At 43.6% G+C, this 17,330-nt stretch overlaps 1 protein-coding gene across 1 annotated transcript in view; it reads left to right on the top strand.

Moving 5' to 3' along the window:
• The window catches only part of ADAR (adenosine deaminase RNA specific), a gene marked incomplete in the record, with an annotated part of 1,768,745 nt that overhangs the window by 1,108,828 nt on the left and 642,587 nt on the right, over nt 1-17,330 (top strand).

Genomic DNA, 17,330 nt, shown 5'->3' with positions numbered 1-17,330 from the left:
GGGAGGTTACTAGGAAACTGTATGCGATTGTTTGGACTACATGTTATTTACCAACTGCAGAGGGTGCATAAAATTTTATGTATTTCTCAAAACAATGTAACATCAATCTAATCTTTCCTGGGTGCTGTATTACTAAAAACATATAAGCTTGGTTTCAAATTTCAGAGTATGCACAATACAGATTTCTGACCGTGTCCCAGTTCAGCAAAGTATTCATTATTGTAGGGGGAAATACTTTGAAGGATGCTGGCATTTTCCTACCTATTTTCTTAAGAGTATTTTAAAGAATAATTGCATCACATCATATTAAAGACTGTTAGAGACATGGAATTTAAATTTAAGGAACTATCTAAGGGATATTATATCTGTAAATCAAATATGTGGAATATGGTCACAATAAAAGCCAGTGAGATATGGGTAGCTAGCTATGCAAATTACTTGCAAGCTGTTGATATAACAGATCTACAAGTAAAACTTCAGAATAGGAGAGAGAACACCATTAAACCCGAAATTAAGACAGCATAGGAAGACATGTCCGATTACTTAAACAGTTTAAATAAATAGAGCTTAAGTGGTGAAGTACGTATTTTTTGACAGTAGTTCAGTGGCCAAAAGCTTTTTGCACAGAAGTTCTGAAAAAAAGATGAAAGAATGATTGAAAAACTTAGACCCAAAAACAGGACTAATGACAAGGACCATGGTGAGATGATTAGAAATTTCCATAGTTGTCTTAGCTCTTTATATCAATAATATTTAGCTATACTGGGTGTGTGTGTGTGTCTATTTGAAGAAGTTAAAATTGCATCATTTAGATGATACCAACTACTTAATTAGCAAAATTACTTAAATGGAAATTAAGGAAGCCGTTAAAGACCAAAAGGTGAGGAAAACCTATGCTATAGATGGGATTTCAATAGAAGTACACTAAGTGACAAAAAATTAATTGATTCGAATTTGGAGGAAGGTAATGTTTTAGATGGGAAACCCAAGCCTTTGTCTTCGAATAAAGAGGTGAGGGTGATTATTCCAAAAGAAGAGGGAAAGTGTAGATACTTGATCATATTATAGCAATAACCCACGCCTGGGTGTGGGTAATGCTGGATTTACCCACGGTTGGTGTGGTTTGGTCACGAGGGCGAACCCCGAGTGGCCAAACAAAGCCAACCGTGGGTAAATCCAGCATTACCCACACCCAGAAGTGGGTTATTGCTATTATACAATGACAGAGAACCTTTTTTAAAGCTGTCTCGCTATGTTAAACTCGTTTAACATAGCGAGACAGTGTAAAGCAACAGAGATCTTGCGTTCTCCGTTGCTGTAAAAAAGAATTATAGTAATGGAAAAAGTCAGGGCGACCGGACCTTTTTTCATTACTATAACTCTGATTTACAACGCACACGCTGACCAATCAGCGTGCACGTTTTTGAATATTTAATGGGGGGGGGGGGTGTCATTGTATAATGACCAATATTTCAACTCGGTATGTATATAAAAAAAAAGTCACAACTACAGAGAATTTATGACAGATGTTCATCGTGCATACAGCTGCAGTCATTACAGATGGGTTATCCTGCCGTCGGGCGGGTCCTCGGTCGGCCGAATTCCAAAGTCTAGGTCCGGCGTCTGTTGTCGTCGCTTCTTCCCTGATGTCAGTGCGGCAGGGGTATAAAAGAGGCAGCCGACACCATCTTCTTCAGTCTTTCTTGCGCGCGGTGCCCAAAGCAGAAGCAGTTCGCAAGTGCCGGTCGGCCAGCTCCTGAGATTTACGAAAGTATTTCAGCCAAAGTCGTCTTGAAAGCTAAGTACCCCGTTGGGGAAACTTTTCTTGCCTCAGACTGATGTCAGACAAAGTTAATAATTGCATTTCATGTGGGAAGCAAATACCGCATAAGGATTTCCACTTCTTCTGTATACCTTGCTTAGGCCCAGACCACGACATCTCGGCCTGCCGTTTTTGTGCTAGATTCAACAAACACATTATTAAGCGCCGGGCGGAGTTCGCCCTTCACTATTTTGGTAAAAAAATTTAATTATATTATGTCGTCTGATACTCCGCCTCCAGTTTTGAGTAAAAGACGCAAAGATAAGGACCGGCATACGAGGTCCGCACCGACTACTGACACCACGCTAAGGCCGACTACCGGTTCTCAGCGAGGCGCCTACGCAGCCCCTGAGTACCGATAACACAACATTATCAGTGTCTTCAGTACCAGAGGTCGCAGGCTCCTCGGTCCCCATTCCTACTACAGATACCGATGCCACTCTTGGGGAAACTCGGAGTTTAGACAGGCCTGCCATTTCTCAAGGTGTCTTCAGGCCTTCCTCCTTCTCTATTAAAGCTTTCACTAAATCTAAAGCAGCCATGAAAACCAAAAAACAGGGACCTCAGGCCCCCTCTCAAGGCCCCATGCCTAAAAAACAGATGCTCAAAATGTCAAAATGGCTGAGGATTTGATTACTCTTATCAGGGGTTCTCAACCCCCCTCGGCCAAAAGGCCCAGATTAGAGGAAGACTACCCTTCCTCAGATCAAGCCTCTATTACCTCTGAACATTCTGAGGACCAGGATTATGCCTATTCTCCTTTTGAAGACTCTGATGCAGAGGAGTCTATTCCCTCGGTCTCCCCCCCTGAGGACTGCTCTTTTGGGGAAACCCTACATACATTGAGGGAACACTTTCACTGGGAAGGCCAAGATTACTCAGATTCCAAGAAAAGGCTCAGGGATTTTCTCTTGCTCCCCCAGCATAGGCCCCTGGCTATCCCTCCTGTTTTATATATATTGGATGATGTGTACACAGAAGCCAGCCTTAATCCAGATTCTTTACCTCCAGCTCCTGTTAAACCAGACAGGTATTACCGGGTTCCTGATTCACACCAGTTCCTATACAAAAGCCATACTGCTGACCAAGAAACTATTTCACAGGGTCCCAAGGGAATTAAGGCCTCTACTGCTAAAAAAAACATTACCTTCAGAGAGATTCCAGAGCTTTAGAAAGGTGGGGGAAAAAGGTGTACACCTCTGCCACTTTAACCATGAGGGCATTAAACTGTCAGTTCCATATGTTAAAGTATCAACAGTTTTTGTTATCTCAGTTGAAAAGCAAAATGACACAACCAGAACAACCAGATTTAAGAGTTGCAGGATTTGTTGCATGGTGCAGAGCAAGTGGGTAAACATACCTTACAGTGTGGTTTTGATGCTTTAGAGGCCTCATGTAGAGCTGCTGTTACAGGGTCTGTTATACGTAGACATGCTTGGCTCAAAGAGCAAGCCTTACCAGATCATGTCAAAGCTAAATTATTAGATGCACCTCTTCAAAAAGATGTATTGTTTGGTGTTAAAGCTGAGGAGGTACTAAAGAAAATGGAGGAAAAAGCGAAATCAATGTAAACAGTGAAAGATTTCCTGCAGGTACAACCTCTACGTTTCAGCAGAAACTGGCCTTCAAAAAATTGGTCATTTCCAGCCACGGACAGACCTCAAAGGGGCAGATACAGACGCCCAAGGGGTAGAGGGCAACCTCAAGGATCTTTCAGAGCCAGACAGTGGCAAGCACCAACCCCAAGAGGTGGAGAAGATAGATTACAGTCATTTAGAAAACAGACACAATGAATTCCCCCTTTACCTTCCAAGCAAAGCTTTAATGGCAGCACCTTTTGGCGGAAAACTGGCATTATTCTCAAAAAATTGGCATATTGTTACAAAAGACAAATGGATTTTGGACATTATAGACAGAGAGGCTACAGGTTCCACTTTCACACCCTTCCAAAAATGAGAGGCATGCCAAACCTGCCACAAAATCAAAGGGCAGAGGCACAAAAGCAAATTTCAGCTCTCATGGACATGAAAGCGATTCAAGAGGTACCTGCAAAAGAACAAGGTCAAGGGTTTTATTCCAGACTATTCCTGGTACCAAGGAAAGACATATTGGAGACCTATCTTAGACCTATCCATCCTAAACGCATATTTACAGGTACCAAAATTCAAGATGCTCACATTACAGCATCTTCTTCCCATGCTGGGCAAGGAGTCTTGGCTGGTAACATTGGACCTCAAGGAGGCATACCTGCATGTCCCTATCAGACAAGATTGCAGAAGATACCTCAGATTTCTTGCAGGTTCAACCCATTATCAATTCTCTGCATTGCCTTTTGGCTTATCTACTGCACCCAGAGTGTTTACGAAATGCCTGGCATCAATAATCGCCTTCTGCAGACTACAAGGAATACAAATCTACCCATATCTGGACGACTGCCTGATCCAAGCGGACAGCAAGGACATACTTCTGAAACACCTGGCGTTTGTAATAAAACTGTTGAACTTTCTGGGATACACAGTCAACAAAAAGAAATCAAAACTAATACCCTCTCAACATATAATTTTCCTGGGTGCCAGCTTGAATACAACCACCCAGATGGCCTACCTCACGCCAGACAAACAAGGGCAACTGTCTCAATACTTCAGCAAAATGGCAACCTTCACCAGGCTGACTGCAAGGAAAGTCCTGCAGGCTCTGGGATTCATGGCATCTTGCATCCTACTAACCCCATGTGCAAAGCTGCATATGAGGAACCTTCAATGGTACCTGAAAAACTTATGGTCTCAACACAGCCACAGCTTGGAAACAATTATACCACTCATTCCATGCCTTCAAAAGGAATTTCTGTGGTGGGCTCAAGCATGCCAAAGAAACATAGGTCTCCCTTTTGTGTACCTCAAGCAACTCAAATCATCACAACAGACGCCTCAGACTACGCCTGGGGGGCACACGTGACAGATCAGTGCATTCAGGGAAAATGGTCCCAAAAAGAGAAGCACCTACACCAACCAAAAGGAAATGCTAGCCGTGCAAAATGCTATTATGGCCTTCAAAGACCTACTGCATCCAGGCCAGCTATTGATAAGGACAGACAACACCACAGTGATGTGGTACATAAACAGGGGGGAACTCATTCATACCCCCTGTGCAGGCAAACCATGACCCTATGGAACACAGCACTGGAATTGCAAATTCAACTACATGCACAATTCCTGCCAGGGAAGGAAAACACACTGGCAGACAGCCTAAGCAGAAATATGACAGATCCACACGAATGGAAGTTGCATCCTCAAGTTTTCACAAAGATAACTCAGGCATGGGGACAGCCAGACATAGATCTCTTTACTACCCACAGAAATTACCAGTTGAAAAAATTTTGTTCAAGAACCTATCATCCACAGGCCTGTAAAATGGACGCACTTTCTTTCAATTGGACAACGTTGACGGTCTGTGCCTTTCCGCCTCTTCCTCTGCTGCCCAAAGTTCTATTAAAAGCCAGAGCAGAGAGGCCGAAAATGATTCTCATTGCTCCAGACTGGCCAAGACAACACTGGTATCCGCTCCTGAAGAGCCTGACACATTCCCCACCATGGATCCTACTTCTAGTCCCTCTTCTGTTGTCCCAGCACAACTAAAAGACTCTTCAGAGCCAGCTCAAACCCCTAAATCTAGCTGCATGGAGAATTCCTTGATTTCCCAACATACCCTCCTCTCCATGGAGGTGCAGGATGTCATCTTGGAGGCCAGAAGACCTTCTACTAGAAAAGTCTACTCCGCCAAATGGAAACGATTTTGTGCCTGGAATCAAGAAAAGGGCCAGAATCCTTTGGTAATAAATTTACCTCAAATTTTACAGTACCTAGCTGAGATGTTAAACCGTGGACTTTCCTTCTCCATCAAAATCCACGCTTCAGCCATTTCTGCACAATACAACACAGATCTTCCTTTATTCTCTCATCCTCTCTTCAGACAGTTCCTCAGAGGGGCAAAGAATATAAAACCCCCAAGGAAACCACCAGTCCCTGCTTGGGACCTCAACTTCGTATTGGAAAAGCTGACCCTTCCTCCTTTCGAGCCAGCTGCTTCAATAGAACTACAATACTTGTCATGGAAAACAGCTTTCCTTCTGGCTATCACCTCAGCACGCAGGGTTTCCATCAGGACAGAGTTTCCTTACGGACCAACCCTACCTTTATGCCAAAGGTAGTATCCAGTGTAGCTTTGAATCAGACTATCCACTTACCTACCTTTATCCTAATCCACAAAACAAAGGGGAAAGACTACTGCATTCCTTGGACATTCACAGACAACTTCATTATTATTTGGACAGGACAAAGCCATTCAGGAAATCCGAGCAACTCTGTGTCCTATGCTACAGGTGCTCAAGGAAAGGCCATATCAGGAAATCCGAGCAACTCTGTGTCCTATGCTACAGGTGCTCAAGGAAAGGCCATTTCCAAACAGACAATCTCAAAATGGATAGCCCACTGCATATGCTTTTGTTACTCATTTCATGGAAAAACTGTGCCTACAAGCATCAGATCCCACTCCACCTGGGACACAGCTACCTCTGCAGCTTTCCTCAGGGGGGTTACTACCAAGGACATTTTGGAAGCAGCCACTTGGAGTTCAGTGCACACTTTCTCCAAACACTAGCACCTTCCACTATACTCTAAATCTAGAGCAGGATTTGCCACAGCAGTCTTGCAGGGCATCCTTGCTCCTCTTAGTTCCACTTAGTGCCTACCACCCCTACTTAGCTTTGGGATTCTTCCCATCTGTAATGACTGCAGCTGTATGCACGATGAACATAGTACAGTTTTGTACCTACCATAAATGTAGATGTTAGAGTGCTCATATACAGCTGCAGTCCAGGTCCCCCCCCCCCCCCCGTCCCCTCTTAGGACAGGCCTTATGACAAACACGTTCTCATACTACCTATTTGGGGTATTCTTTTATGGTGTATTTCCTTGCAACTACTGTTTTTTGATTATTCTATATTGCATGATTACATAAATTTATGTTTTGCCTTCCTTCTGGGGGCACCTGACATCTGGGGCAAGAAAAACTGAAGAAGATGGCGTTGGCTGCCTCTTTTATACCCCTGCCGCACTGACGTCAGGGAAGAAGCGACGACAACCGACGCCGGACCTAGACTTTGGAATTTGGCCGACCGAGGACCCGCCTGATGGCAGGATAACCCATCTGTAATGACTGCAGCTGTATGAGCACTCTAACATCTACATTTATGGTAGGTACAAAACTGTACTTTCTGACCAAAAGGTTAGAGAGGATTAATAAACATTGGCCACTGTGGTTTTATAGGAGGAAGGCAAACATTTGACAGTATTACAATGATTTTGATGATACAGAAAGATGCAGAGATAAGAATACATCAATGTTTCTGGGATTGTATGCTGAAAAAGCTTTTGACAGGGTAAGCTGTGCTTTTATGATAAAAACCCTGACTGCTTTTGGTTTCCCAGAGAAGTAGACAACACCAATTCCATGAATCTTTGAAGGAGTAGAGGCGTATTTGAAGTGGAGTGAAAAGTCAGTCAGATTTCATTCATTCGGTTTGTCCAGTCCAAATTTTGGGTCCTTGAGCCACTTGTCAGACTAACCTGCCAGTAACTACTGCTGCAGCCCTTTAAGAATTCTTTTCCCATCTTGCCCTAATGAGTCAGATTATCTCAGATCTCATTTGCTGACATTACAAACAGACATGGATTTAGTCTATGCTACAGCTATGTGCTCCTCCTCAAAATTTATTGCTAATTTTTCTGACATTTTATTTGGAATACTGCTTTAGTTTTATACTACCTTAAAGTTACATATCTTGACTTAGCCAGTTTTTCCCTAATTTATTTTTTTTTCCCTTCACAGTGTTTGCCTACTTTGCCATCGCCATAACATATGTAATGTGTGTGTATGTATATTGTGTGTGTGTGTGGGGGGGGGGGGGTTGATGTGTAGGAACACACCCATCATCAACCAGATAAATATCGACGTCTTTATGGTGAAACTGCGGATGTCAACAGGCAAGTACACATGCACCAAGAAACAGCCTCAGAACATGCAAAAATTAAAACAAAAACATTGTTTTTTCGGGGAGGGGGGGGTCAAGCTCCCCTGTTACCCTCCACACCACCTGTTAATTATATATACTAACTCTGAGGTCACACGAACAAACATATAGGGTAAGGGCATATTCCTCAACCCCCGTGAATTGTTCGATCTCTGGCACCTGTCTTATCAGCTGCTTTGTCAGTCATAAACTGCTGACTAAACTGTTGACCAAACACACAGTCAGTGGGATGGAGAACACACACACACACGCACGCACTTTATAGCTTTCAGTGCAAGTATCATTAATTTTCCACCAGCAGAGTCATAGTTCTTGTTAGCTGCTTTGTGTTGGGCTCTAGTACTGGTTGCTGTTTGCTGTGTTTTTGTAGTTGTTGGTTTAGCTTTAAGAAGCGATAAAACTCAGATGCCATCCAAGAAAGAAATCTGAGTGCAGTCATGGGAGACCAAGTAAAATAGACTTGTCTTCCCAAGCTAAGGGAAAGCTCTTATTTTTATAGTAAAATCACACAGTGTAAATGAAACAATTATGCAGTTTTAGCCAACTGACCAGAAAGAACAATACATCTTTCTGAACGATTCCGATTGACAGTGCATCCTTGTGCTTTCTTATCATAACCTTGACCGTACTGAGTAACTAATGCTGTTTCTGTATAGCTGAGCTAACTAAGTATGAGCGCATGCATGTGCCAAGAGAAGAAGTAAAATTCTAAGTCACATGGACCTAGACTCCATTTTAATTCTGAGTGGAATCCACTGTTGATTTTTCTCAGAAAACAAAGTCATTTCTTCCCAGTCTCTATACATGTCAGATGGGTAGAGAGAGAGGGGAGTTTTAAAAAAAAATGACAAACATGTTGGCATAAAATCCCACTCGGGGACGTTCATGATTTGTGTATAGTGTTCTTGGGTGTGGACCGGATTGCCATATATGTAAAACCTTAGGGGCTACAGACCTCTTGGACGTAAAACTAAACTGATTATTAAGAGCTTACTGCCCTCTGACACTAAGGCAGAGAAGTCCAAGAAGTCTTCTAGCAAACATTCTCATAATCAGTCCAAGGATTCTGATTCAAGGAAAAGGTGACCTGAAGAGACTGAGCTCTGTTCTGCCGTAGAGGTCTTAAGCAGTAGCGTTGCAAAGGTGGAGCTTAGGGGACAATTTACAGGGCATGATCGAGAGCTATTTTCTATACCAAAATGCCAGTATAGAAAGGAACTTGGGTTCAACTTTTTAAATTTATTTATTTATTGCTGTTATGAGAACTGGGGGGTTGACTGGCTGTTTGAATGTAGGAAGCCAAAGCAGAAGTCTCCCACCACCAGCACTTGAAGAGCTGAGGAGGTGAGGTGCAAGTTGTGGGACCAGCATAGGGCACTATTTGAGCCAGCTATGCCTCTGGTCTGTAGAATAGAGTTGGCTTCAACTTTGACACTGATGCACTATCCTTCATGAGTGCCACAGTTTTTGGAGATTTAACTTGCATAGGGAAGTCACCTAATAGGCTTTTACGTAGGACTTCTACAGAAGGTGTTATTCAGGATATCATCTTGACCACCCTCTGCGTCATCACTTTGATCTTTCATATCTTGAGAGCAAATCCAAGGAAGTTTTGGATCTCATTATGAGGGCCTTTCTCATGAATCAGATCAAAATGAGATCCCTCCCAACTCTTCCTGTTCCAGAGATGGGTAGGGCTAGCCCAGCACTCTTCTTTTACTAGCTCCTTCCCTGGTGTGAGTTTCAGCACCAGTGACTTCTGATACTATCCTGTTCACAAGGTCTGTTCCTTTGACATTGACCGTGGTTCCTGGTTTGGTGTTCATAGGATCACATCTGACACATTTGACTCTGTTTTCAGAGCTGGGGCTTTCTTGAAGCCATGGGCTTGATTGATACTGGATCTTCAGCATCTTTATCAGAGCTCTCTCCTATGGCCCCTTGACTATCTCAAACTTTGATGCAGATCCTGTCTTTGTAACCATCCACACATGTCAGTTTCTGGGATCCCATCTTCAGCACCACATGTCTTGTCTGGGACGGATGGAGCTAGTTATGGAGGAAATATCTTTTGATGTGACAGAGGGTGGTCACAGCTTTTCAGTTTATGGGAGAGAATCATTTATTTTTTCTTGAGAGTAGAGAGACAGGCTTCCACAGGGTATGTTCCTCACTGCAGCTTCCACACTTTCATATTTCAGCCACAACCTACATCCATGGGTCAGATCTTAGTCAGACCTCAAAGCTAGTAACCCACAGTCTGAGTAGTCAGGTCACCCCTCCCGGTCTTCCAAGAAAGAGGACATGCAAAAAAGCATTTCAGCTCTCCATCAGAGTCTGTCACTTACAGTAGCTGCTTGGAGGATAAAGAGAGATTCCCCCCAGTCCCCACCAGAAGATGTTATTTTTGACAAAATTCATGAGCGTATGTAACAGAGCCAATCCTGGCCCACATACCCACCCTATAAGATGAGGTCCTTTGAGGCCGAAGGTGTAGCACCCTCTACTTTTTGGGTGGTTCATCTGGCAGACAAACTAATTGATCTAGTGTGACAGGAGCCCATTACTTGCAAATTGGTCCCTTGGAAGCCAGACAAAATTCTCAGAACCCCATCAAGGATGAAAAGCATTGGTCCAAGAGTCTGCTGGTCAAATACATTGTTGTGCAGTGGCAACAAAATAGGAGCTAACTTTGAGGATATATCCACTGTTCACCCTCCCGGTAAGGAATCTAGGCCTATGTGCAGATTGGGCAAGCGAGTGTATGCTTCAAGTACCTTTGTACTTGGAGCCTTTAACTATGCCACCCAAATGAATTGGTTTCAGGGAGATTTGGCACAACACGCACTGACCACTCTGAGAAGACCTCCAACATTGGACTGTAGAAAACAGCTAAGGCTTCCTTGATTACAGTTAACATAACCTACCTCAGCAGGGTATCCAAGGCATTCTTCCTGCTACCGTGAGAGTATTTGTAGACAAACTCAATTTAAAAGAAAGGGAAAGGTTTAAAGACAAGGACAGAGAGGGAGAGCAAAAAAAAGGAATAGACCAATTGAACAATTTATCTTTTGGGCACTAAATTGGCTGTCTTGCATGACAAAGTTCCAGAGGGACCCAGCAAAACAGGTATTGGAATCTGTAGACTACCGCCCCAAACCAGACATCACAACCTGTGTAACAGGGTGCTTTACAGTACAACAGATAAAGCAACAGGCATGGTCATTGCTATGCATTGCCATGCTTTGTTGTGCTTGTGTGACTTTGCAGGCAACTTTAAAGTGTCCTTTATTAATTCTCGACATGATGGATGATCCTTATGTTTTTCCCAAAGTTAAGGAAATGTTACTGATGAGTGAACAGGAGGGCAAAATGTCGTCTGCTCTCAGGATACCTTTTGAAACTCCTCAAATCTTTTCAAGGAGCCAAAAGAAAGTAGCAAAGGCCTTTGGTTCAGGAAATTTCAACGTCTGTCCTTTTATTCCTCACCAGATAGAGCACCCTGCAGTCGTGATGGGGGTTCTTTAACAGGTAACGCCTAGAGGCTGTGTGAGGGTGTGTGAGGAAATATCTTTTGATGTGACAGAGGGTGGTCACAGCTTTTCAGTTTATGGGAGAGAATCATTTATTTTTTCTTGAGGTAGAGACAGGCTTCCACAGGGTATGTTCCTCACTGCAGCTTCCACACTTTCATATTTCAGCCACAACTACATCCATGGGTCAGATCTTAGTCAGACCTCAAAGCTAGTAACCCACAGTCTGAGGTAGTCAGGTCACCTCCCGGTCTTCCAGAAGAGGACATGCAAAAGCATTTCAGCTCTCCATCAGAGTCTGTCACTTACAGTAGCTGCTTGGAGGATAAAGAGAGATTCCCCAGTCCCCACAGAAGATGTTATTTTTGACAAAATTCATGAGCGTATGTAACAGAGCCAATCCTGGCCCACATACCCACCCTATAAGATGAGGTCCTTTGAGGCCGAAGGTGTAGCACCCTCTACTTTTTGGGTGGTTCATCTGGCAGACAAACTAATTGATCTAGTGTGACAGGAGCCCATTACTTCAAATTGGTCCCTTGGAAGCCAGACAAAATTCTCAGAACCCCATCAAGGATGAAAAGCATTGGTCCAAGAGTCTGCTGGTCAAATACATTGTTGTGCAGTGGCAACAAAATAGGAGCTAACTTTGAGGATATATCCACTGTTCACCCTCCCGGAGGAATCTGGGCCTATGTGCAGATTGGGCAAGCGAGTGTATGCTTCAAGTACCTTTGTACTTGGAGCCTTTAACTATGCCACCCAAATGAATTGGTTTCAGGGAGATTTGGCACAACACGCACTGACCACTCTGAGAAGACCTCCAACATTGGACTGTAGAAAACAGCTAAGGCTTCCTTGATTACAGTTAACATAACCTACCTCAGCAGGGTATCCAAGGCATTCTTCCTGCTACCGTGAGAGTATTTGTAGACAAACTCAATTTAAAAGAAAGGAAAGGTTTAAAGACAAGGACAGAGAGGGAGAGCAAAAAAAAGGAATAGACCAATTGAACAATTTATCTTTTGGGCACTAAATTGGCTGTCTTGCATGACAAAGTTCCAGAGGGACCCAGCAAAACAGGTATTGGAATCTGTAGACTACCGCCCCAAACCAGACATCACAACCTGTGTAACAGGGTGCTTTACAGTACAACAGATAAAGCAACAGGCATGGTCATTGCTATGCATTGCCATGCTTTGTTGTGCTTGTGTGACTTTGCAGGCAACTTTAAAGTGTCCTTTATTAATTCTCGACATGATGGATGATCCTTATGTTTTTCCCAAAGTTAAGGAAATGTTACTGATGAGTGAACAGGAGGGCAAAATGTCGTCTGCTCTCAGGATACCTTTTGAAACTCCTCAAATCTTTTCAAGGAGCCAAAAGAAAGTAGCAAAGGCCTTTGGTTCAGGAAATTTCAACGTCTGTCCTTTTATTCCTCACCAGATAGAGCACCCTGCAGTCGTGATGGGGGGGGGGGTTCTTTAACAGGTAACGCCCTAGAGGCTGTGTGAGGGTGTGAGCGTTTGCAGAATCAGTTGTTTTAGGGGTCCTTTCTCTGGCAGCCTCCCTAGCATCCCTGAAGGATTCCATTGTTGAAGCATTCAGGGTTGACTTTTTTTTCACTTGGATGCTTGGTCGGCTATCACACAGGACAAGGGGTGAACAGCATCATATCCAGAGGCTACATCACATCTTTCACTTCCACTCCCAAACTTCCCTTCTCCTGCCAAGGTGTTCTAGCCTGTAAGAAGAAGGTGGCAGCTCAGAAGATCATTTATCTTCTTCAAAAAAAAAAAAAAAAAGAGTAAGAGGTCCCACCAGATCTTAAAGGGTCCAGCATCTACTTAAGAGTTTGTTCAGTTCCAAAGAAAGCACAGGGCTTCAAGCCCATTTCTAGTTGTCAGAGGCATAAACCTTTATGTCAAAAAGATGACATTCTGGATGGTCACTGTCTAGTCTATCATTCCATACCTCCTGGGTGCTTACCTCCATGTCAAAATTATGATGCAGATAAGAAAGTACTTGAACTTTCAGCTGGAAGCCAGTCACCATCAATTCCACACTTTGACATTTGGTCTCACCACAACCCCCTAGGTGCTCAAGTGCATGGTGGCAATCACAGCTCACCTCAAGCCAAAAGGGTTCCAAATGCTTCCATGTCCAGCATGATTGGCTTTGTGGTTCAGCTACAAAAGTATCCCTTATCTTAATGAGATTTCTTGTTCCACTTGTCAGTCTTTGAGTATCTAAGTAAATGCCAAAAAACTGAACGTGACACCTTCCTAATCAATAGATTCCATTGGATGTCATCTAAAGATGGTGAAGAATCACACGGCTCCTGCAGCAAAGACTTCTGTCTTTCAGACTTCATGTTCTAAACCTTCAGAAGACATTCCCATTAACCTTCTAGTACTATGTTCATTAGACATGATGGAGGCAACCATTATGTCAGTAGCTCATACCAGGTATTACATGAAAGTGCTCCAGTGGGCACACTGTGTACGATGTTCCCAGTCTGCTCACTCTCTCCATTTTCCTATCTGACTTTTTGTAGTTGACAGAAATCACCTGAAATGGTGGACTCTGTCCTGTTCCATGTACGGTGCCCCTTTATTCTTCCATCAGCTATGGTCACTACAGATGCCTCCTTTTAGGGGTAGATAGGGGACATTACAAGGGAAGGACAGCCTAAGGAATGTGATCACATCAACTGCCTCACCATCTCATCTGTATACTGGAGATGATGGTAGTACTGCTTGTGTTGCAAGCCTTACAGAACTTCCTTCCTCAGAGAAGAAAGGAGCCACTTTTGAGATTTTAAGTATTTTTCCTCTGTTTATTTGCTAAGTTTTTCTGCATAGCCACCTATTTTGAGCATTTTCTGGCTTGTTAAACTTGATTTCTGCATTAGTAACTGTATTTAGAGCACAACCTAGAGCTGTTTACTGAATTTCCTGTTTGCACTTATTTTTAAAATCGTTTTTTTCTCAAAACTTGCATTTTATCTGTCTTTGGCCTAGCACTCTTGTGTGGGGTCATTTACTGCACTGTTATAACTTGTTGATACTTGTGAACTTCTGCTATCTCTGAAAAAAACAAAATAAAAAAAATCTTGCTTTTTTCCCACTTTTCTGAGATTTAAAAATGTTCGGTTACAGGCTTGCTGTTCTTGAACTGTTTAAGTTTCTTGGAGGCCATTTTTTTGCTTGGGCTAAAGGGAAGTCTCTCTGTTGATCAGTGGCAGTGAAAAACATTGAGCAGCCTGCCTGCCCCTGTGGGAGTGGTTACTGACTTGAAACTGTAGTTTTATTGGCCATTTTGGGTCAATTCCGAACTCCTTCATCTTCTTCTCTTAAAACCCTCTTTTGCACGGTTTTGCTCGTTTTTTTCCCCTAGAACTGCTCTATCTCTCAATTTAAACACCATATTCTCATTCTAAGGCCCTTCACTGGTCCAATTAAGTAATCCTACAAGTTAGCACTATTAAACCACTACTTACTCTTATACTCTCTACGATTACCCTGTCCTCTATTGGTCCGTCTTAAATTCAGTTTCCCTATATTACTCTAGCATGTCCAAAGGTCAGTCAGTGGTTTCCTCTCCAGTCCAGCTGGTGAATCTGGGAATTTTGAGGGAATGTTACAACTGTGTCATGTACACGGACAACCCTCTCCTCCTACAAACAGGTTCAAATATATGTGAGAGATGCAACTATTTAGCCAAACTGGAGGCTGAGCTCTCTCATCTCAAAACTGGTGTAACCAGTCAGGAGGAGAAGGTAACCTCACACAACACAATTCCAGTATCACATAGTCCCACCACATCAGTGAACCAAACACATAAATACACAAAAACATACTCGGAGGCTCTAAATAAAAATCTACCTAAGCAACAGAGACCTCCATAGCAGACATCCAAGCAAACGCTACCTCAAAACAAAACACGCACAACACATAGCCCACAAAGTCAGTGTGCCAAGCAGCCACAGCCCTTAAGGCTGAATAACACACCTGATACTCTTGTAATAGGTGACTCTATTGTCAGACACACTGACGTCCCGCTCACCAGGCTGAATAAAGAGAAGGTCACGGTGAGCTGCCTGTCTGGTGCTAGGATCCGCCACATAACGCAAGCACTCAAGTCACTCCAAAGCAAATACAAATATGACTCAGTCATTGTACATGCTGGTGTGAATGACCTGAGACGTACCTCCCTGGACTACATGAAAAGAGACATAGAGGAGCTCTCTGATCATGTAGCCCAGGCTGGTATGACCCTGAACTTGAGCAGCATCTTACCCTCACCTAGAATGATGCCACAGTACAAAGACAAAATGATAGATTTTAACAATTGGCTAAAATTGTGGTGTCATTCAAAGGGGATCCAGTGTCTGTCAGCCTGGGATGACATGCTTGACAAGCCACGTTGCTTCGCTAGGGGCTTGCACCTGTCACCACTGGGCTTTCGGATATTGGCAAAGGCTCTTGCCACCCCCATAGTGCCTTTTTTAAGCAAGGCTCAAAAGTCAAACCCACCCCCATAGACAGCACAAGGAACAAGAAACTAAGGGTAATGCTGTAGCAGCCAGAAGTCTTAACCTCAAGATGCACACACTCGAAGCTCTCCTCAGTATGGAGAACATCGATATCTGTGCAGTGACAGAAACCTGGTTCAAGGCTCCAGAGAGCACCCCAGCACTACCAGACTATACCTCATATATCATGCTTTTCGTCCCCAAATCCCGGACCGAACCACAAAAAGAGGGGGAGTTTCCATATTTATCAATGATATTCACACCTCCAGGTTAGTGGCATTGCACAAAGTATCGGAGACCATTCATGTGCAACTAACAGTGGGCAAGACTGCTTTTCAGTTTATAGCATCCTACAGACCACCTTCTCAGTCAGGAATCCCACTCGACTTTCCTGAAAACATTGGAGAACATGAAGATCTCTCCAACCACCATTATATTGGGCGACTTCAACTACCCAAACATGGACTGGGAGCACTACTCAAGCCCCAGCACCTTAGCCCAAAGGTTCCTGGAAATTATAAACTCAAATGCTATGGAACAACTAGTCACCACTCCCACAAGAGGGGACAACATACTGGACCTGATCATTACCAACATGGGGACTCTATGCTCCACACCAGAAGTATATCCCTCATTGGTAAGATCAGACCATAAATTAATTTCACTGGATGTCCACATCCCGACCCCACCCCCAGCCCAGAAAACCACAGTGAAAAACTTCCCAAAAGCAAACTTCTCACTTTTCAAAACCGAAGTGGAATCCTTCAAGGCCCCGGGGCCAGTGGAAACTACGGCCCAAACTGCAGAATTCTGTATAAACGCATTCTACGGACATCTCCAGGATTGCATGGCTCATGCTATCCAAACCAAGACCCAATCATCCAAAGGCAGGCGTCCAGTCTGGTGGACCCCTGCCATAAATACTGTACAACAGAAGGAGGAAGCTACTACATGATGGAGCAAAATCCCTAATAGGGAAGGCATCTCTGATCAGTACTAGCAAAAAATTACGATTCCCTCATAAAATCCTCCAAGGCCAGCTTCGAGAGAAAAATTGCACAGGACACCAAAGACAATCATAAGGCTTTTTTCAGTTATGTTAGGAACCTGGGATGCAACTCCCAGACTTGTTCTGAGTTGATTCTAAATGACAAAAAATACACTGAACCCACAGACATCGCCAATATCCTGACAGGTTCAGTGCAAACTTCTCCACCCCCAAAGAGCAAGTACCTATCCCGGCAGAGGGCTGCCTCCCAAACATCTCTGATGCTCAGGTGAAGGCTGCCCTCTCCAAAGCAAAAAACACTGCTTCCATGGGACCAGATGGCATCCCAGGTTGCGTCCTAC

This window comes from Protopterus annectens, chromosome 8.part0, assembly GCF_019279795.1.
Source record: "Protopterus annectens isolate FY-2018-M chromosome 8.part0, PAN1.0, whole genome shotgun sequence".
In the NCBI taxonomy this organism is placed as follows: Eukaryota; Metazoa; Chordata; order Ceratodontiformes; family Protopteridae; genus Protopterus; species Protopterus annectens.
Note: the sequence above shows the minus strand (reverse complement) of the source record. Positions and strands in the feature narration are given on the sequence as shown.